The following is a 23,383-nucleotide window of genomic DNA, read 5'->3' as shown; positions in this document are numbered from 1 at the left end:
TGAAATCTAGATTTGTGTGAAATACAGTATGAAACTGAAGACTGTTTGCATCTATCTATCCGAAAAGTAAATGATCAAATTTAACGTCGATTATTTTGGAATGGTCAGGTTTCATAAACTAAAGTATTTCGAAACACCACCGACAGGATTACCTACTTTAGAGACCTTAATATAAAAGTTTGGTCCTACCAGTATTGTAACGGTTATGCAAATATTGTGCAGCACGACGGCTCAATAGTAAGAGTATTTCAAAAGGTGACATTCGAATAAAATACGAGCCATAATTTCACACATAGGAGTTTAAAACGACAACCTGAATTTCAGTGTAACCATTTAACTTCACGTACGAAATAACTGTGCAACAGCGGAATAACTGGATAGAAATTACTGAACTTCTCTTAAAAAATAGCTTTTAGCATCACCGTCGTAATTAGAGGTATTCTGTAGTGGAAATCATCCTTATAGGCATAATGTTTTGTGATGAAATATTATTCGACCAGAGAACTGATGAGTAAAGTAAGCAGATACAAACATTCCTATGTATTTCTCCTGAGCCACATATTTTCTAATTGGAATGTAACTGAGGAGGTCGTATTAACGTTGCCATAAAAAGAGGGATAAACAGGAAGGATATAAAGCATATCTACGTCCCGTCGACATTGGAACTGCGGTCACTTTCACACCTCTAGTGACTCAGGTGTCAGCATGTGAAACATCGTACTTTTCACGATTTATTAATTTTGACCTTTAATGTCAGGCTTATTTAGTCTGAGGGCATAGCATAAGTGATGCTCAAAACAAATGAACATTTCAGATATTGATTGATATTTAGGTGGCAGAGAATCCAACAAGATTTTCTTGAAGCTTGACTCTGTTATTATTTTTTTTTTTTCGGGTGGTGTGAGGAGGGGGTGCCAAGAGGGGAGTGGTTAAGAGGAAAGTATCAACGTCCCACGTTCAGAATTACGCGTAAGAAAAGCGAGTAGGATTCGACTCCCGCCCCCCCTTTCCCCACCCCCATTCCCCACCCACCACCCTCCACTAATTCAACATAGTTCGATCATTCACTTTTTGCCTTTCGTAGTCCTACTGTTTATAGAAGGGGTGACAAAGGCAGCTATCAATCTTAGACATTGAAAGAGTCACATGTAAATAAATATTGAAATACAGTACTTACTACTACAGTAAACAATGTAATTAAATACTATAGTGAAGTACAAATGATCATTATATTATCTGAGTGTATGGTTTGAAGCGACATTTAAAAGCTCAGAAATCAACAGCACCCATCTTCTAATGCAGAACCGAAGGAAAAAGAGCGCGAGAAGAACCTATTCTCGTGTCCGATTGCAATTAATGCAACCATGGACAATTTTAACATTAAATCAGGAAAATGAATACAGAGCTGAATATACCGTTGAAGCTGAGATCACAGCAGCTCTAACTGCACAAGAAGTGGAGACAAAATCGACCGTGAGCTTTTCCGAGGAATCACCCGGATAACACTTCGGGAAAAGACTGGGCAATTGAACGGATAGCCGGGTACCAGCCTAATGTCCTAACTACCGTAAAAGTCTATCTATAGCATTCACTGCAGGTTAACTTTCTTGATATCAGCACATTGGGGATGTCCAAATACAGTCTTTACTCGACGCCATGTACGCACTATTACGAAGAGCTGAACGGTAGAAATGTAAAAAGGTCGCAGGTTCCAGATCTGACGTTTCTCAGGATAGTGAAAAAAACGTGAACTTCTGATTGTACATAAATTATTGGCATCCAGAAAATGAGTAGATTTTCTGATACCGCAGGTTAATGTTGCCCTCCACATTATAGTAAAGAATAATGAGTTCAATTAGTAGGCAAATACTAAGTGCGGTAACAGCATAATTAGCTATTCAAAGTACCAGTAACAAAACTATTAAAAGTTGTTTCTTGCAAAGAGGGGAATATGAACTGACAACTGTTAATAATGCAATTTGTTTACACAGACAGTGTCGTTACCTGTTTCTAAACGACAGGTTTATCTTCAGATGGATGCTCGCCTTTACGTAGCATTTGTTATTGTTTACATTATTATTTGGCTGTTTTACCAAGATCTAATGTAAATAACAAGTGTAAGACAAACAACAGCGTCAGCCTGAAGATGAACCGGCAGTTCAAAACCGATAACGGGATATTTGTGTAAATAGACAGCGTTACTATCGATAGCTGGTTACTGTTTTCTTCTTTGCAAGAATCAACATGTACTTTGTACACAGTCGTAGTCTCAGAAATTCAAGTTTCGATAGAACTGTCAGAGGACAGTTTTTGTTCCATAATACTAAGGTACTACGTTCTATCTGAAGTACGGAAATACATCATTAGCTTTTAACTAATAGAATCGTAATGAGAAAAAACCTCTTCTCATGTTTATTAAATTTCGGGACTTCAGAGAGAAGTACAGATTGGCAGTAAGACTACGTTCCATCTACTAACGCGTATCTTAAAGACTTCCTCCACTGTTTGGCCCCTGAATCAAACCCAGGAACATGAAACAAAGTACAGGAAGCACAACATCACTGAAAACACATTTTGTGGAATATGGCACTTAGAGCCTTTTCCATTCACACTCGTCAGTTAACAGTTTGTGCTCCCTGCTACTGACTAGCAACAAGATTTTATCAAAAACGAATAAAATTTTAACTTAAATTTGGCGTCAGACATTCCGTAGTTCCTGTGGATGAAATTAAATATATACTAGTACCATATAATTCTAAACTAATATCGCTGATATTATTAGCTTATTTACAAACGTTCCCACTGATGACTATCTAAACAGATCTTAAGTAAATTTACTCGAATGTCATGACATTAATCGTCAAGAAGCAAATCTCCCTAAAATGAATTTTTTCCGTTCCAAAATCATTTTATTACTAGTTCGATAAAATAGTTTTGGATTTTTGTGCTAGTCCCGCATTATTTGAGTTTTAAAGGGCAATTTCGAACAAGTTTTCTTACACGAAAGACCACTAAGTTGCAAAATTAAATTTGATGTCAGTTATGTGGATCATGCAGTGTTTTTACGGGCACATATTATAGGACTATTAAACACAATCGTAAAGCATTTAAAATGTACAAAATAGAATCCAGTTCACGATGGAGCTCGGAGGCTATGTTCTTGGACATTAATACAGACTTTTCACAAAGCAACAATTAGCTTTTGCTGAAAAATAACAGCTCGCAATATAAAACGACGAACATGCAGCTTTCCATTCGATCGTATATCACTTCATAACGGTTTCGTTATCCGGATTTGCTTTTCAGTCAAAATTAAATGTTGTCAAACTGTTCGTTCTCAATAATGACTGTAGGTCTTATCTGGTTGATAATATTGTACGAAAAAAATGAAATTCGTAAATTTGCACCACTTCTGTACCTTGACCAACAAGAACCTGCCTGCCCCATTTGTCAGGCAACTCCAGACATACGTTTCACAATAACAACATAGTAAAATTTTATGCCTCACAACAAAACCTTTGCCCTGTAGTGGTGTGTACGAAATGAGATGCAAGCGATATTGAGAAATATATGTTGGTCAGTCAGTCAGTCAGAGCTGTGGCAATAGGTTATCGGAACGTGAGATTGGCTAGAGACCAGGAAAGACAGATTTTACCTACGCGGAACATTTTGAACAGAAAACCACACATATGGTGGGGACTGCGACATTTTAAATATGTTACGATTCGCAGAAAGATGGCGTTACTAGACACACATGAAATCATTAACATATGACTAAATGGGCGCTTAGCTTTAAAAGACAAAATACGATTTACTTTTTCTCCTCTGTTAAATTAAATTTCAGACATGCTAAATTTAAGTTACAATAACAATTTAACTGTATTTTTCATTTTTGTTGTATGTTACGATTTTCATACAACGTAAAGAAAATAATGCTTTCCTTTCTAGAAAATCTGGCCTTCAAGATTCGATGTATCTTCAGTATCTGTACCGTTATCGAATGCATATCATTTCATGATTACGACGTTCAGTTATCATATGGCTATGATAGAAAGCTAATTCGCAACCAAATAAACAGAATTAAGAAAACTGCTGGGAACTGTTCCCTTTTTCATGAGAGCAGTCGCGTTCTGTCAAGCAGCGACGAAAAATTCAGTCGTAGTCGTCAGTTAATTACTTAATAAAGTGTACATTGCGTCTCAAGCAAGTGTATACGTATGATATGGTGTCCAACGTGTTGCTCGTTCTGTGATAACTCAGTTACTAACTCTATATCTGAGGAATGTACCAACTATCCATAGCCAATTATTTTAGCAAGTAATCATTGCTTGCTTGCTGCTGATACAGTCGATTCCTCTGGATTTCTCAATGCGTGACGAAGCAGACTCTCAGAGCACAACCAGCTTTGTTGACAGAAGGTGAGAGTTCAGTGCCTCGTCCTGACAACTGAAACCCACAGAGGTATTTAACGTAATTACTCGCCGGTAAAGTAACCGCTCTGGCCCCTAAGGTTCCTTCCATATTCGCTGTTTCGTTATACGATTACGTGGTGCAGAGTGGCTGAAAAGGGAAAAAAGTTTAACAATGCACGAAGTTAGTAGAGGAACTGCGCAGTAGAAGGTACAGGCGTTAAGAGGGTAAACACAATGACAAGACGTCTTCTTCTGCTGAAGGCCAGCGATCAACGAACATTTCTGACCGACGCGTCTGATTTGTATTTGGGAATGCTATGAGGGAGACCGCCGGTTATCAACGCGGGATGCATCGTAACTGTATATGAAACGGTAACAGCACCAATCGCAAATCACATTGCAACTGACAGCTAAAAATAATATATTTTTATATATTACGAAACTCTGAGAATATAAATATTTGAGAATGAAAACATCGTCCAAATGCGCTGTATTCAATTTTTTGTCCGTGAAATTGGCCAATTTCAACTGTGAATAATTTTCAAGAACATATTTTAAACTTTATGCTTCATTTCACGTTCTACTGTATTGCTGGTACATGTTGACAGGTATACATCGTGTGTGTGTGTGTGTGTGTGTGTGTGTGTGTGTGTGTGGTACAATAGTGTTCATGCTTACTTGCCTCAGACGGTACAAACAGCTGTATTGTATTTTGCTGCTGTGTTGAATTGTTTTTGTGCTACATACACACAGAAGTATAATTTATACCTGTCTTTATGTACTAGCGGTTTGTTAGAATGTGAAATGAAGCTTGAAGCTAAAAATATGTGGCTGGAACTGACCCACGGCTGAAACTGGTCAACTGCAGGGATGATAAAGAGAATATGGCCTACTTGGACCAAGTTGTTGAGACTGTGTACCCCCACATAAATAAAATTTTAAATGGCAAGAAAGTATTCCGGACTGTTAAATATTTTTGGAAATAACGTGTAAGTTCCATTAGGCTGCCAGTGGATGATGCACCTGGGAACGACAGTAAATTGTGGCTAATTGCAGGAAGACCAGCAAATTACCCACGCTCGTTGCAGCGACTAACAGTTGAAGATCAATTTAAATTAAAGTAATTTATAGTTCATAAACAGGCGAAAACATCCAACGTTACGTGAACGTTTATCAATAATTCCAAACCTTAATGACGGTAAGCTAATAGTATGTGACAGGCTCGAGCTGAAATGTTATGGCCACATAAAACTAGGTGTAGTAAAAGCAGAAACTAGATAGAGATTCATTAGCAAATGCCTGCGGAGAAATAGTTTACCAACAGATCCTTCCGCTGATTCTCGGGTATTGCGGAATTTCTATTAATCGTTAAGGAGGCAGGAGTTAAGAAGTTGAAAGACCCAACTAGACGCGGCGTGTTTTGTAACCGATTTGTTGAATACGTGCGAGAGCTTCACATAGATAATGACACAAATTCCAGAGGCGTTGACATCACGGAGAGATTTACTGTTGACTTTCTTTGAGCGTACCATCCAAGAAGATTTGGATATACTGACTGGAAAGAAACGAGCGGACGCCACTTGAAGGAAGTCAGTGAAGGTGCGGTGACAAACGATATCATTGCAAAACCATTAAGAATCGATTATATCGTCAGGTATAGAGATATGCTCGGATAAGGTAATGGTCTGTTATCTCCTGCTGCTTGGAATTTCGCGAACAACGTAATTGAAAACAAAACTGTAGTTTATACAGAAGCAGAACATTTTAAATTAACGAAATTCCGCTAACAAGAACACTGGTTTCAAAACTTCTTTGCCTATACATTGCCATAACAAAGTGAAATAAGTTGACATTGCCCGGGTTACAGGAACAAAAACTGACATTAAATTAGACTTTTTACTTTAGTAAAATCATCATCCAGTCTTTTCATTAATATAGGATTGCCAGAGTAGATGACGAAGACGTAAGAATTTAATATTTTATTAATTTCTGTAGAAGAAAACTAGTTAAACTATAGGAAGATGATTTTGTTTGAACTGCGCAATACGTATCACTAGTTGTCGCGTTTGAACGAAGAAACGGCAGAAGCTCTTCTGTTCATGTTAGAATAATGTCCTACGCACAACTAATTTAAGTAAGTGGCTGAAGAAGTCAGGCAAAAGAAGCATCATTGACAGCAAAGAGGGGTACAGTGGGGTGTTAAAAAAAACGCATTTGCGAGAAATAAGGCAGGTAGAAAGGCTGTCACCAATATGGTTTCTTACACTAGAAATTTGGTTTTATTAACTATCCACTCATCCTTAAGGTGACAGGGCAATTTTTCTTATTGAATTTTAATTTACGATGTTTAAAGGCATGAATAGGGAGCTCGCGACAAGCTGGTAACTCGGTGTTAAGTCCCTGACTGGCACAAATATTTGTTTCCCAGGCTCATTAGTCCGAAGTTGTGTCAGGCAAAATATTGCACCATACTAAGTGGCCGTTACGAGAAAATCAGAGAATTTCGTACGAAAATTTTGTGTCATTTTTTCGCATTGAGCTTTTGTCAATAGAAAGCAGTGGTGACATACGAAATACTCTCCTCTATACACCATAAGGTGGGTTGCTAGGTACAGAAGCAGACACAAAAGTTGGTTGTATTATAGTCATCAGCTCGTCGTAAACTAGTATTTGTGTCACGTGTCATATCTCACCTCTCCCGAAGCGTTCGATATTCGCAACCAGTTTAGTTTTTGTCGGTTTTAAAGGTAGCAATATACTTTTGCTTTCTTATGTTTTCGTTCGTATCTTCCGCAAATCGTTTGGACGCTCGTTTGAACAAAATGTATAGCTGCTATGTAGACATTTTCAGTAGTCAATGACGAAGGTAAAAAACAAAATAAAAGATTACACGATATCCCGTTAGGTAGGCCTAGAACCGATGCCATGCGAATGAAATCTGAGAATTTTGTAAAATATTTACATTTCCTACGTTATTTCAACGATCACTTATAGCTCAGTACTCTTAGATGATAAAGAATACAAGGATGGCTGCTCAAACAAGGGAAAAAAATTCGCTCTGAATTTCAGATGTGAGGAATACGATGGTGCGTAGAAGCTCCTGATAAATTAATAGAGAGCGACCGCAGCCATAAGCAACAGTTTACCCGGAGTTTTCAAACTTCGATAATTTGTGTGGAATAACATTCATACAATTAACATACTTTGCGATACGAAGCATTTTAAAGTTTGTGATTTACAAAACTCAGTAAAATTCAGTTTCCGTGCAAGGTTAAAGACGCAGAATTCCCAGCAATTTAATGAAATTCTAGAAATACCCTGAGATTGCAAGGTTTTCCAGAGGAATCGTTACCGTGCATGTTATCAACAGCCAGCTCACTGCTAATAAAAAACAAGGGAAGAGTGCTTATATGACACATAAACCATATTGAATCGTAAGCACTACCGAAGTACATTTGAAGATTCCGTTTTGATAGCGTTCATGCGTCCCGTGATGTGACGCATTTCATTTAAATGAGTTATGAGAAATCACAGAACGCCAAGAATCCGCGTACTAGCGCACTTAGCGGTTTGAACACACGTTAAGATTTCGTCCTACTCGGAGTTGAAATGGGCAAAAATGGGACGAAGCCGCTATTTTTCAGTTCTACACATTACATTAGCACTACATTTTACAACTTAACAAGAGCAATATTTCTTGTCTCATCCAGATTGCGTACAGCGTTGATAACAGGCCAGGGGTACAAGACTTCAGGTCTAGGCATACATAGTCTAATGATAGGTGAGTCATAAAATAGAACTGAAAATGAATCACAACTTGAACGGTATTATAATATACTTTTTACAAGGCTGACTGAGGAAAGTTAACAGAACATTTATCCATAAACGAAGCTCTTGCTGCTGACACACCCATTGTGTACTGATTCACGAAGGCTGCTAGCTAAATGCAGCTGAATTTTTTCAGTATCCTCGTTACCTGATTCCCACTACCAACAGGATCCGGACGGAATACTGTTCCCACTAAACAGACGGGAAAAAGTGCAATTAATACTGTTCAAAATGCGTTCCGTATGGCAAAACCGACAGAAACAATTGTGGAGTCCGTTTTGCAGTCGAAAGTTAGCAAAGTACTGCAGACGTGAATAAAACTTTTATGTGCCTTGTGGCGAGACTGTAAACTCTGTTACGAAGAAGGCAACGTCGGATTACTTGTGAAAATACTGCTGTTATGAAAATCGCCACGCTGCGAATCATAGACTATTAGATTCTTGTAAGAGACCTACTCTGCATCTCCCAACAGCCTGGAAACGAACCTAGTGCAAAACCTGCTTGTGGCGCTTCTCTGTAAGCACCAGAACGTAACCGAGCACCGCCCAAGCCTCTGCGGACTCACCTCGAAACGGCTGCAGTGTGAGCTCGGAGACGTCGCCGCCTGCATTTCTGGTGACAGTTCCCTCCTCGGTCGCTTTGCCGCCGGTCCTCGATGTGAAGAAGGCTGCGAATTCATCTCCAACGCGGCTTTCACTGCTGTGAGAACGATATTAACCGATGCTGCGTCGGCCAAAGACTTGTTCAGCTTGTCACAGAACAGTAACTGAACCACTGACCTACGGGCTCACACGCAGTACCTGTGACTAGTAATAGTACTGCAAGGGAGGGTTAGTGGCAGAGTGGAGGGGATGACGCGCTGGAAATTTCGGAGAATTGTTTGCGAAACCAGCGGCGCCGCGTGAATAGACTCCCCACCCCCTAGGTACCTGGACTCGAAGGATGGACCAAAGGTCAAGGTGTTAGGAATGTCGACGACGACAATATAGCCATAGCACAAATGCGGCGATGGCGGGGAAGAAAATCGGCCGTATCTTTGTTTGGCATTCGCAGTGCTTCATTCAGGAAAACTCTGGAAAATCCAAACGTGGATGGCCCGACTGGAATTTGTACTCCAGACTTCTGGAATGCGAGTCTGCGACGGTAGCGTTCTCGAGGCGAGCACCAGCATGTGTCAAGTAGAAAGCTGTCCTCCCTTAAAACCTGACAGCAAGTCAGTGTATAAGAAACTCTGTGATGTAGCTGGTAGGTATGTTGGCGGACCGGTTTCAAAGAGATGTATCTTAGTTTTCAGTACAGACCTCGTCTATGGTAGTACAAGTGCCGTATATGTATACATCTTTTCGAAGTTATAATTCCCTTAACTTACAGTGACACTGCATTTAACATCGAAGTCCAGTTTGTGACTAACAGGACATGAGTTACACTGGAGTTTTGTTAATAAAAAATTTTTGTTATTAGGATTAGTTATCCAATTTTATCTGGATTCTTTTTAGTTATAAATTGTACTTCAGATACTGAAATAGCGTTTAGCAGAGTGATGTTAAAAGCTGTGATATCATTTACATCAGTGTGACTATTACTATGCAACTCACAGTTAAGTGCCTGTTAGAGTATTCATCGAACCACTTTCGGACTACTTCTCCGTATTCTTTTCTCGAATAGGGCACGGAAAACAACCACTTGACTCTTTCCTTGTGAGCTCTGATTTCTATAATTTTTTTTACGATGATCGTTGCTCCCTACTTAAGTGACGAGAAACGCCTTTGCTTTAATGATTACCGCTCCAACTGGCATATGATATAATTTTTCTCTATAATACAAAACTAGCTGCCCTTCTTTGAACTTTTCTGATGGTTTCCTGTATTCTATCTGATATGGATCCCATACCGCCCAGAAATCCTCCAGAGGAGGACAGAAAAAAGTAGTGTAGATAGTCTCTTTTAGCAACTTGTGGCCCCTTGTAAGAGTTTTGCAAATGAAAAGAATTCTTTAGTTGCTTACCCGTAACAATGTAAGTTTTTCGTTACTGTAATTGCTATGAATGTAGTTGAATATACGGCTTTTATATTTATTGTGTAACCGAAATTTAACGGCTTCCTTTCACTGCTCGTGTGGATGATCTCACACTTTTCGCTATTTAGAGTCCATTGCCAGCTTTAGCACCGTAGAGATCTTGCCTACATCATTTTGCAATTGGATCTTCTGGTGACTTTAAAAGACGGTAAATGTCGGTATCATCTGCAAAAGTTCCAGAAGGGCTACTCACACTAACACCTAAACCGTTTAAACTATAAAAGGCAATCAAATCAAAGCAATACAGATGCGAAAAAGCAAGTAAATCGTTTATTATTTCAAAGTAATCGCCATAAATTCTTACACATTTAAGCCACTGTGAGACAACACGGACAGTTTTTTATGGAAAAATGTTTGCGGTTGCCTATGGAACGATGATTGTACTCAGCCTTCGTTCAAAACAAGTCGACGGCCACTGATGCCGGGCCTACGTGCTGCCAAGGTTGATTGCACTGCGCTGGAGAAGTTCCGCTGGACAGCCCTTACACATCCTCCATTCCGTTCCGATCGCTGTTCACGCGATTTCTGGCATTTTTGGATCCCTAGAGAAGACATTCGTGATGGTCGACTTGCTTCGGAGAGGAGTTGCACGCCGGGGTACAATTTGGTTCTGTAGGCAACTAAAAAAATTTTCCACGAAGGCTCTGACCACCTTGTTTCACATTGGAATAAATGCCTTAATAGTTACGGCGATTACTTGTGAAATAGTAGTGAGTTTACGTACTTTCTTCTCCATCTGTGCCGGCCGCCGGTGGCCGAGCGGTTCTAGGCGCTTCAGTCTGGAACCGCGCGACCGCTACGGTTGCAGGTTCGAATCCTGCCTCGCGCACGGATGTGTGTGATGTCCTTAGGTTAGTTAGGTTGAAGTAGTTTTAAGTTCTAGGGGACTGATGACCTCAGAAGTTAAGTCCCATAGTGCTCAGAGCCATTTGAATCTTTTTTTTTCGCCATCTGTCTCGTTTTGGTTAGACTTTCCCATATAGATTAGGAAAAGCAGACGCCTTATAACAATTCTTTGGGGATTGAGATGTGTTACTTCTGGTATACTTGAAGGACTTCTGTCAGTTTCTACCACTGAAAGCAAATCCATATAGGTTCTAGTACCCTTCTTATCTTTCCCTTGTAAACATTTACTTTACAGATTGTGCTTTTTAGTTAGTTTGCGCATATTTTACCAATGCTTCTTCGACTTCAGAACTTCTAGCCCTTATTGCGTTGCTCCTGCGTTCACGTCTTGTCATTGTATGTTCTGCAGTGCTTTGTTCTGACACTGCCTGCTGCAGCTGTGTTTGCGACACGCCACCCCGAGTTATGCGCCCTTATCTCCTGTTGTAATCCCGTTACCTGCGATGACCGCCACCCGTCCGGCGCGATTCCTGGAACTACTAATGGCAGCAGTCGGTCTCGCCTTTGCTCAGTACTGCGAAAACCTCCCGTCAAAGATTTCTAAATGACAAGACTAAATATGTACAGTAGGAGCAATAATTTTCTTGCTGGTTATTTGTGCCTCTCGAGATTCTCAGCAGATGATTTGCTGTTCTGTAGGCAGACCGTATGTTATACCGATCTAATAAATAAGGAACAACGACCATGATCTCTTAGCGGCTACTTTGTTGAATGTATGTGATGCGACCTGTACAGAGATTCGTGTAAGATTTATTACTTACAAGGGAACCTCCCCATCGCACCCCCCTCAGATTTAGTTATAATTTGGCACAGTGGATACGCATTGAAAAACTGAACACTGATCAATCGAGAAAACAGGAAGTTGTGAGGAACTATGAAAAAATAAGCAAAATATACAAACTGAGTAGTCCATGGGCAACATAGGCCACATCAAGGGTGATGTGAGCTCAGGAGCGCCGTGGTCCCGTGGTTACCGTGAGCAGCTGCGGAACGAGAGGTCCTTGGTTCAAGTCTTCCCTCAAGCCACTGCACTCGCATTCGGGAGGACGACGGTTCAATCCCGTCTCCGGCCATCCTGATTTAGGTTTTCCGTGATTTCCCTAAATCGCTTCAGGCAAATGCTGGGATGGTTCCTTTGAAAGGGCACGGCCGATTTCCTTCCCCATCCTTCCCTCACCCGAGCTTGCGCTTCGTCTCTAATGCCCTTGTTGTCGTCGGGACGTTAAACACTAATATCCTCCTCCTCCTCTTCCCTCAAGCGAAAAGTTTACTTAATTTATTTTCGCAAAGTTATGATCTATCCGTTCGTTTATTGACGTCTCTGTTCACTGTAATAAGTTTAGTGTCTGTGTTTTGCGACCGCACCGCAAAACCGTGCGATTAGTAGACGAAAGGACCTGCCTCTCCAATGGGAACCAAAAACATTTGATCGCAAGATCAATCGATTCCTCCACACACGTCTGATATAGTCTATACGCTACTGGTGACGACATGTGCGTCACATGACAGGAATGTGTTGTCGACCCACCTAACTTGTACACTTGGCGAATGGGTAAAAAGATTCTTCTACCTTGCCACAATTTAGATTTTCTTGTGGATGTGATAATCACTGCCAAAAAGTGATGAAAACATACGAGTTAGTCACATAAACTGCAACAAATGAATGCAACAGTTTCACAGTCGCACAGTTTTCCCCGTGCTCTGTGAAAACATATATTTCTAACGTTTTCAAATTTTTCCGCGTGTTGACCGTCAAATCCTGCATATGTCCAAGGAAATCTGAACATGTCCTGGAATTTTGGGGAGCGAAGTTGATTATATGTGAGTGCCTGAACTCTGATAATTGTCTGAAAAAAATTTTAAACTTTTCGCTCTAGGGAAGGTTGGAACCAAGGACCTCTCGTTTCGCAGCTGCTCACGCTAACCACGGGACCACGGCGCTCCTGAGCTCATACCACCCTTGATGTGGCCTATGTTGCCCATGCACTAATCAGTTTGTATATTTTGCTTATTTTTTCATAGTTCCACACAACTTCTTCCTGTTTTCTCGATTGATCTGTGTTCAGTTTTTGAAGGCCTATCCACTGTGCCAACTTATAGCTAAATCTGAGGGGGGTGCGATGGGGAGGTTCCCTTGTTAGACAGCTTCAGACAGAGCACTTGTTCACAGAACCACAAATTACGATCTGTAATAAGGATTCCGTATAAACCTTGTGCATATGGTACTTATTTCGACGCCATGTTTAATGGCTTTTTAATTCTAGTTGCTCGAATTTCCAATCCACTTATTGTGCACCTCTAATAGCTCAGTGAACTTTTTCTCACTGTGGGCTGCGCAATGTCTATTCCTTTTACACAGTATTTGAAACAAACGCTGTAAATGTTGTAGCGCTTATACTGAGTCGTCCGTTTACTGACAGTACAGCGACCGAGGTGGCTTATTGGATTCGAATTTTAGAGGACGGAGGTCGAAACATTAGTGTGGCCTTCCAGTTTCATGTTTTCTGTGATTTTCGTGGGGCGTTTAAAGTGAGTGATGGAATGTTTCTTCTGAAAATTTTACTCCGTCTATGACATCATATATGGAAAGTTACACCTTCACTTTATTTTATTTCTTTTGCGGTTGGCCAATCTGCGCTCTTCAATCATCCTTCAGTCCCTTTCCTTCACACAGTAATTTATCTATAGATGCTCTAGCAAGGTGTTAAATAATAAATGCGTCCGAAGAATTTGTGTATAGAGAGTGTCCCTGTAGGAATTTCCATATTCAGAGATATCTCAGAATTGATCATTCGAAGAAAAAAATCTAGTAAACACGAGCTGAAAAATGTATACCATAGGAGTTAGGCCTATGAGTACATGTTCATCTTCGCTGATGTGAAACATCTCTTCTAATAAACTAGGACATACATTTTAAGGCATGCATTTTAGGCCCGTATATTTTCTAGTCGATGTTTTCTTGTTTTCATCCATACTACCTTCTCCCAAAATATGGAATGCAAATAGGAAGAACAGAGGAATACCTTCGCTTAAGAGATTAGAAGATGAAAAAATACTCATAACTTTGAAGGTGTGCATTTTTTTTTTATTTTTGCTTCGAGTGATCGTTCCTGTAATACGCCTCAATACTGACCATTTATCATGAGATGCCTTGTATATGCATACCGAAAACAGATAATTTCTGAATTTTACTTAATAGAACAGTATGCTTGTCTTAGGTATATTTAATTTATTGTATTTCAGATACAATTTGAAGTACGTCACCTAAGAAGTCCAGACCGGGAATTTATCAACACCAATGAATTATCAGGGGAGAATGTTCAAGATCAGAAGTAGCTAGTGGCCGTTAACGTTTTAAGTTCTGGATTTGTTTTCCGCTCCTATTTTGGTGTTCTGGCCACAATCTCAGATATACTTTTCTGTTTAGTGTATACCCTGCTTTCAGTAAACGAGTTGATAGCACCAGGAATTCCACTTACCTCACTCAGAACACCGCCACGCCCGTGCCGCGGTCATCGAAGACAGGCTGTCTTTATATTGGAAAATCACTTGAATGCCTCAACTGAAAAAAAATTGACGACTGTAGCACCTGATACTCTACATTTTTTTAAGGGTTAATGAAACAGCTGTAAGGGCTAAAGGCATGCAAGCGGCGACTCGTGCGTACACGCGCGCGTAGCTGCCGCCATCTTGGATTGCTGACCAGCTTGTGTGGTGACAAGAGGTCGCCCAGAGGCAAAACGCATCCACAGCTGAGTTCTTGGCAGAGCCGCTTAACCAGCAAGGCTCGAACGAGTTGTCAGTCTTTCATAATGGCGAGTCTCGACATATCTCTAATTAAGTGCCGCCACGGTGACAGACACAGTTTAGCGTGCTGGCGTAGCGTTAGTGTTATTGTAAACTATATTTGAGAATAAAGTGGTGAGGTTAGTCACTCGGTGTTCGCATATTTCTGCTCCTCACGCAACCATAACCTACATTGTACAGAAAGTAGCACATAGGGTCCACAGTCGAGGATAGCCCATTACAAAAGACTTTTCTGGGACACTTGGCTGATGATAACTCTTACAGAAGTGATGTCAGCGTGGAGACGAATTCTGCAAATAATACAGCGAGCGCGGAGACTATGAAATAAGAAACAGTAAGCATTCAACTGTCCCTATATAGCAAAAGTAATGAAGAATTTATTTTACGGCTGCGTTTCTCATACAGTGTGATACTAAAATACAGTATATGTTTATGCGCGTAATAGGATGATTCTTACTGCCACACTTCGTTTATATTCTTAAAAGAAGCTTAACTTTTTTTGAATAATTTCATTCAGCTGCCGTTTTCTTTATTTCCTGTATAATTGTACAATTTCGTCATTAGGGCACTTTCAAGTATTTTCAAGTATTTTATGTATGATCGTATTGTACAATCGTACAGGAAACGAAGAAAATGGCAGCTGATGGCTTCAAGAAATCATTCAAAAAATTCCTCGCAGCTGCGGACACTACATCATTTAAAAGCTTAACTTTATTTGACACGCTTTCCAATTTCTCGAATCAGATTTGTAGGAATGTTTTCCCAGAGAAGAAACATCTACGAAAAACCATGGTATGTCAGTTCCACCACACTGTTCAGTGCTGTATATTTAGTAGGCATTGCTCAACAAACCAGCCACACGAACTGAATTTGGAAACTAATATTCGGTCCGTTTGAGAGTGTTCTCACTTACCGAGAATTCTCGTTGCTGTGGCGTGTCTCCTCGTGTATTTTAGTGACGGACATAACCGACATCACCTGAAAATTAATACAGGAAGCTTAGATACTTCGCAGTAAAAGTCAGGTAATAATATATTGGTGTGAGGAAGCTTTTCTTAAATTACTTAGTAAGGATTAAACTTCAAAATTTCTTATAGTAGAATAGCTCCACTTTTAGCAATCATATACGGCCCCTTGTTTGTCTAATGATCCATATCTAAAGGCTGTAAATTCTTACAGGTCACACCAATACAGAAGACATGAAATAGAAGTAATATGCTAAATTATTGATCCATAACAGTGGCATCGGTTTGTGGTAGGACTATGAAACTTTCATGTTCGAACACTGCGAAATAACTCTTAGACAAAGGTCTCTTGACAAGCAAAAAGCACAATATCAGGCAATTTTATTCTTACAAAACACAGCTGGTTCTTTATTTTCATGAAGCAATTAAGTCTATCGACAGGAGCTCCTAAGTTAAATGTCAGTTTTTAGGTTTCTAGAAGGCTTTTGACGTCGTTCTTCACAAACGGATTCTATTCGGATGACATGCCCATGACGTATCGTCTCAGCTGTGAGACATAATTTGTGCTTTCGTTTTAGAAAGGTCCTAGTTTGTAGTCATAGTCGCGAAGTCGCCCCAGTAAACCAAATTCAGGCCTGAGGTTACGTGCGTTGTAGTTTCTCTACTGTTCTTAATCTATATAGACGATTTAGGAGACAATCTAAGCAACTCTGTTAGATTGTTTTCAGAAGATGCCGTTGCTTACCATCTGGTAAAGTCAACAAACGATTAAAAAGACTTGTAATATGGCTAAGACAAGATATGTGAATGGTGCGAGAAGTAGCAATTGACCACAAGCAATGAAAAGTGAGAGATTTGGAGTGCTAAAACTTTTTTGTGCTACACCAACTATGAATTTGCCGTCTACAATATATACGGCGACGTACAATACTTTTTTCATCTCAATAATAGTTATTTCATGTGAAACTGCGGAGTATTTGGAACTGCTTATCGAAGGACGAGTACAATGACGAAAGCAACGAAAGTGTTCAAGATTAGTGGCAATCACCAAATCGGATGCAACGTATTCACAGTGGAAGATGTCCTACCTTTGACTCCTATAAACCAGAGTGACACTTTTAACCATGTTTTTGTATGTCCATGGCTCTGAGCACTTGCGACTTAACATCAGAGGTCATCAGTCCCCTAAAACTTGGAACTACTTAAACCTAACTAACCTAAGGATATCACACACATCCATTCCCGAGGCACGATTCGAACCTGCGACCGTAGTGGTCGCGTGGTTCCAGACTGAACAACCTAGAAACACTCGGCCACACAGGCTGGCTTTTGTATGTCCATCCCTGTGGTTAGAATTTGAGAGGCTTCGTAACTAGCTGACATCGTTGTTGCAGGTAGTCTGCGAAAACCAGTTTATAGATGTTGGCCACTAAAGAATCATGTATATGATTGGCGTTAACATCTCAGCGTCATTTGAGGCCTCAGGTTGGAGTACTGAATCATCCACAGCTGAAGCTGGATCTCTCAGCCAAAATTCACAATTGTCTACAAATGAACCACAACGAAGACTAAGTACCTACGTTTCCAGAAAAGAAATAATTTCTTTGCCTAGAGGAAAAGATTGTCATAAAATATAGAAGAAAGGGAAGAAGCCGAAAATAATATCTGGGACTTCATTCAAGAAGCAAGTAGAACCCCAGTTAAGAGAAAAGAAATAAATAAACCAAAGGAGAAACTAGTTGATTCCGATCAAGGAAACAAAAGGAAAAGGAAGCAAAACTTAAATATGTCGACAGAAAAAACACAGCCTTATAGCTGTCCGCACTGCTCTGAAAAGTACAACATTCCATCAACAGATGACTGCATTCAATGTCTAAAGAGCGAGGAGTGCTGGCACGAACACTGCTTTTGTTATGTAGGCTCTGGACACTTCATTTGTGTTTTCTATTAAACAGAATTTCCTCCGATTGGAATATTTTCGCAGGTTTTTGTTCACGAACACCAGAATTATTCATTAAACCATTAATAACTCTTCAGTGGAAGCCAAGCCTAAATGAAGATTCCATTAACTGACTAGCACTGAAGTCACACTACAGCTCATCTCTGTGTTCCCAGACACACATGATGCAAACTTATACAAGACAAGATTTTAAAGGGAGCACATCAGTAAAACCGGTAGTGGAGCTAACTCGTGCCACTGAAAATTAAGGTACTAGACCTGGGCACAAGGTGGTATACAATGAGGTTGCCTTAGTGCTACACTGCGCTCCCAAAATATTAATTCAAATGGCCAATTCAAAATTAAGTACACACAAACCGGCATTAATTAACGAGGAGTGACACTAGGTCGCTCTAAGGCAAGCAAAGATAAGAAACATCTAAGGATCGATAAAGGGCATCCAAGAGACATTGAGGCTTCTGCGTCAGTGCAATAAAGAAGTAAGGACATTTATTTCATATATTTTGGTACTCTACCAGTACCGGTGTCGATAACAGGCAGAACCGTCGAAATTCTCGATTTACTGGCTAGATTAACTATATGTTTACGTAATTAAACTTGTATGGAACCCTCAGTGCGTGAATCCTGTTTGCACTTATCTGACATTTTTTAATTACATGCAAACGTACCCCCGCCCCTTCCCCCTGCAAGCTGACTGACACCACGATCGGGTAATACAGCGCATTTTCATCACTTCCTTTTCTTTTTTAAGTTTTGCTAACATGGAACCCTTAGAGTGCAAGGTCGCAAAAAGCCAATGATGTTTGCAGCATTCGACGCCTCACATAGTGTCTACGACGCAACCTCAATATTGGCTGCTAATGGCAACGAAGGGGCGGGGCTGCAGGTATCCAATGGTGACCATAGCATGAGGCTACGGAGCTTAGTTGAACTGCTTAGTAGCTGAGTAATTCATGGCAGTGCTACAGTGGTTGTGATATCGACACAAAGCAATGGCAGCGATAAACAAAAGCAAATATTGCGTTATATGTACAACAAGTTGCCGAACTTCACATAAGGAACATAAGGAATTTCACAGAATGAGAAACACGTAAGAGATGAAATATTAGCGTTTTTGAAAGACGAGTCAGTGGAATGTGTGCTGTCGTATACTGTCGACGGTGCGGCCAAAGAGTACATTAATGACGATACATGCTTAACAAGTGAAAGAGGTAATTAAACACGTGTCGAGCCATGTAGTTCATCATCCTTGTCGGACAGGGAACCGAAAATCCTGTCTTCAGTGAAACGTAGTAAAGGACAATCGTTGTCCCAAGAGAGGGTACTAAATATGATTATTTACATGGAAGATTATCCGCCAGCATATTAAAAAAAAAATAAAAAAAATTCTATCATATTTTGAATACGTCCGTGGCAATATGCTCATCTTGTGCATAAGAAAATCTACTGATATTCGCGAGAGGACAAGGCGCACTTGTTGCGAAAACTGATTTCTCCACGTTGCAATGCTCGATACAATTTACAGGACGTGTTTGACAGTCACCTACTACGTTACGCACATGAAATTGCGCGCGACGTAGGTTACAGTGATTTCAAGGAAAGCGGTAGACGGTTGCGCAGCTTCCAAAAAGTGCTACAGAAATGGAAGACGGAAATTTCAAACAAGAAGTCAGCTTGACGGTGCGTAGCAGAGACGGGGAGAGGGGGCGCCTCGCCCAAAGCGCTGGACTCGTGTGCTGGAGGCGCGGGGCTGAGACCCCAGCAAGTCAGTAGCCTAATCTTCCTTTGTCTCCTGTGTCGTTACAGATATGCCGCACTGACATACTTTGAAAGATACTATAAGAGATGTTCGGTAAGTAATGCAACACTTTTTTTCTGAAAGTAGGTTGGTTTCATTCTGGATTCCAATACACCACATATTTCCCCAGTCTTTGGGCTACAAAACCCCATTTTCAGAATACTCTCCGTAGAATGCTATGACCTTACGCTAATTCACTGGGATGGCCCACATGCCCGCAGGGTACCACTCCACTGGTCGACGTCCTAGCCAACGTCTCGCTGCATGATTAACCTCCCCATCATCCACGTATCGCCTCCCGCAGAGCATATGCTTCATTGGGACAGACAGATGGAAGGTGGGAGATCCGGACTGTAGAGTACATGAATAAGGTATGTCCAATGTAGTTTTGTGAGTTTCCCTCGCGTGCGAGGACGAGTGTAAGGTGATGCGATGTCATAGAGAAGGATAAGTTCGTTTGCATGTTTGTGGCGAGGAACACGCTGAAGTTCGAAATTGCACGAGACAATGCTGTGTACGGCCGGCCGTTATACGAGAGTACCAACAGACAGTAAAACGCAAATTTTTGGTGATATCAGGTCCCTCGCCCAACGACACACCGTGCTTTTGTTCACTGACAGGTCTCTGTAGACATCGTGCCAGAGCCTGTCAATATCTGCTATGCTCTGGTTTTCCGCCAAAACAAATTCAATGACAGCCCTGTTTCGGGAAATCACCTCCATTACAGACGCCATTTCGAAGCCTACGTTTATCGCCGCAACCTATCGGAACTTCATGAAACTCTGGCGGGAGAAGCGTGACTATTCTACGGTGTACCACACAACGAACTCCGAAGTTTTTCAACTGAAATTGCACGACAAAAAAAGTGTTGCATTACTTATAGAAGACATGCAAATAGATATCTCGGTGATGGACTTGATTTCGGCTTGAGAGTGTTGTACTGTCTGGCAGTGTGGCTAACACTGTGCTCTAACAAGCAATGTGGGTGAGAAAGATCATCCTTTAATATAGCACAAATGGCACCACCCGACTGTAGATAAACTCTGTCAGGAGTGCTGTGAAAATTCCTGTCTCTACGTATTGATTTTCGTTTCAGAAAATAATTTTAGACAAATACTTTACCTGCCTGTTGTTTTGTCCGAGCTTGTACTCTGTCTCTAAAACAATCCACGTCCACATGATTGTGCTCATCGACAGTAACAAATACAGACTGTCAATAACTTGATACGATGCAGAACGGAAGTCTCTTCTCAATGTACCATACACTATAAAATTTGATACACAGCTCTCACTAATAGTTTTGTTCGCTCGCAGCGATGCGTGAATGACGGCAGCATTATCTAAGATGATGCTGTCGTTGTAGGCGATGACGAATTCGCTACTCGGCGCCGCTCACTGACGTAAGTGATCTTGTGGCAGCGGTGGCGTGTGGAGCTACTTGAGGACGCGTATACGCCGACGTCACTGATATCGTTGCGGCGTCCGGCAGCGGCTGTCCTTACGTGAGGTAGAAATCTTGACATGGGATCTCGTTCTTCGTACGACAAGACGAAAGTTGTTGGCGTTGACCGGTCATGACATTTTATCGTTCCCTCTGCATCAACAGTGGCGTGTGGTGAGGGGTACTTGGTGTACGATCCTCAATTCCCCTCATTTTTCAGCAAGTCGCGAATTTTTTCGTGGGACGGACGACTTTGGTGAGTTCCCGTGTCACCTCTTTAACTTTATAGTCATGACCTCTTTTGCGAGACATGTGTAGAAGGAAGGAATGTTTCCTGGCTGGCTCTGAGCACTATGGGACTTAACTGCTGCGGTCATCAGTCCCCTAGAACTTAGAACTACTTAAACCTAACTAACCTAAGGACATCACACACACACCCATGCCCGAGGCAGGATTCGAACCTGCGACCGTAGCAGTCCCGCGGTTCCGGACTGCGCGCCTAGAACCACTAGACCACCGCGGCCGGCAATGTTTCCTGGCCCTCCTAAGAACGTACGCTGTGTGGAATATAAAATGGAATTGAGACCATAGCACTGGATGAACATCTTCGCAATGCTTTCGCGCTTGCTAACTAACTCCATGCCCAAAGGCGCTACTATTCTTTGGGTTTTCTCTGTTTCTGCGGTAAGTACTCCGAGAATGAGAAGCAATACTCAAACATACTTCAAGTGATGGTTTTGTAAGTAACCTTCTTCGTGGACGGATTACACTTTCTTCGAATTGTTCCAGTGAATCTGTCTGACGTCTGCTGTTCTTACGATAGGTTCAAAAGGTTCAAATGGCTCTGACCGCTATGGGACTTAACATCTATGGTCATCAGTCCCCTAGAACTTAGAACTACTTAAACCTAACTAACATAAGGACAGCACACAACACCCAGTCATCACGAGGCAGAGAAAATCCCAGACCTCGCCGGGAATCGAACCCGGGAACCCGGGCGCGGGTAGCGAGAACGCTACCGCACGACCACGAGCTGCGGACTGCTTTGCCGAGCAGAACCACAAAAAGAAAATCTTGAAGATGGCCCATGCGGTACTTTTGTGCTATTTTAGACATCGCTGCTATAAATAGTTTCATCATTTACAAAAGCAATAGCAAAATGGACAGCTTTTCAAATGACGCGAGAATATAATTTCTCAAAAATCTTGCGCTCTTTGACAAACCTCTTTTGGAAAAGAGGTTGAGTAACAGACATCTTCCCCTTGAGCTCTGTTCGTATATTGGAAAACTTTTAGAAAAAGAACCAATAGAATTAGACAAGCCTATCCAAGCACAGCGAGTAAAGAAAAGAAGTGATTTTTGTGACAGATCAAAAGATAGGAAGGGGAATGCTTTTTGTAGTAAGTGTAATCGTTCCATATGTGGGGAGCATAAAGTTATTATATGCCCTGGCTGTAAAGAAAATGAGATGTGATAAATTGTGCCAAATATGTATTTTCAGGGCTGTATGTGATCGCTACCAGGACAACATTATACATTTATTATTTGTTCCTATTACATTACGTGTAGAAAGACATTTACTATTGAGAACTTTATATTTCTAAACTGCTGATATTATAATTATTTTCTACAATTAGTAAGAGATGTTTCTCATTTAGTTCCTATCTTTAGAATTTCTAAAACACTCAAGTTCCTAGTTGATGACTGAACCTATTGATTTTTACTATGTTTTCAATTATTTCATAGAGAATATTCCTATTAAGGGAGTTTTTTGTAATAAAGTTCCTAAATTTTTCCAAAGTACTTTATATTCTTAGTTTTTGACTATAAAAATTAAAAAAACTTGTTGTCATAAGAAATATTATGTGTGTTTAATTGATAATAAAACTTTTCCCATTATTCATTTTTTATTTTACCCCGAAGGAATTTGGAGGGTGGGGTCTGATCCAACCCCACCTTACCGTTTATGTCAGGAAACTTCACCTTGCCGTTGGAGGGTTAAAACAAGTGGTCTTAGCGAACGGATATACGTGTAAGCAGGCGATGAATATTTATAATAAGATAAAAAAGAGGAAAATAAAACAAATAGAACGAAGTGAAGCCGCAGTTAAGAGGAACAACAAGAAAAAATATGTGGCTGTCACTTACAGTGGAAGAATTGAAAGATGCTTTCCGGCACAAAATATATAA

This window comes from Schistocerca cancellata, chromosome 1 (genome assembly GCF_023864275.1).
Source record: "Schistocerca cancellata isolate TAMUIC-IGC-003103 chromosome 1, iqSchCanc2.1, whole genome shotgun sequence".
Lineage (NCBI taxonomy): Eukaryota > Metazoa > Arthropoda > Insecta > Orthoptera > Acrididae > Schistocerca > Schistocerca cancellata.
Note: the sequence above shows the minus strand (reverse complement) of the source record.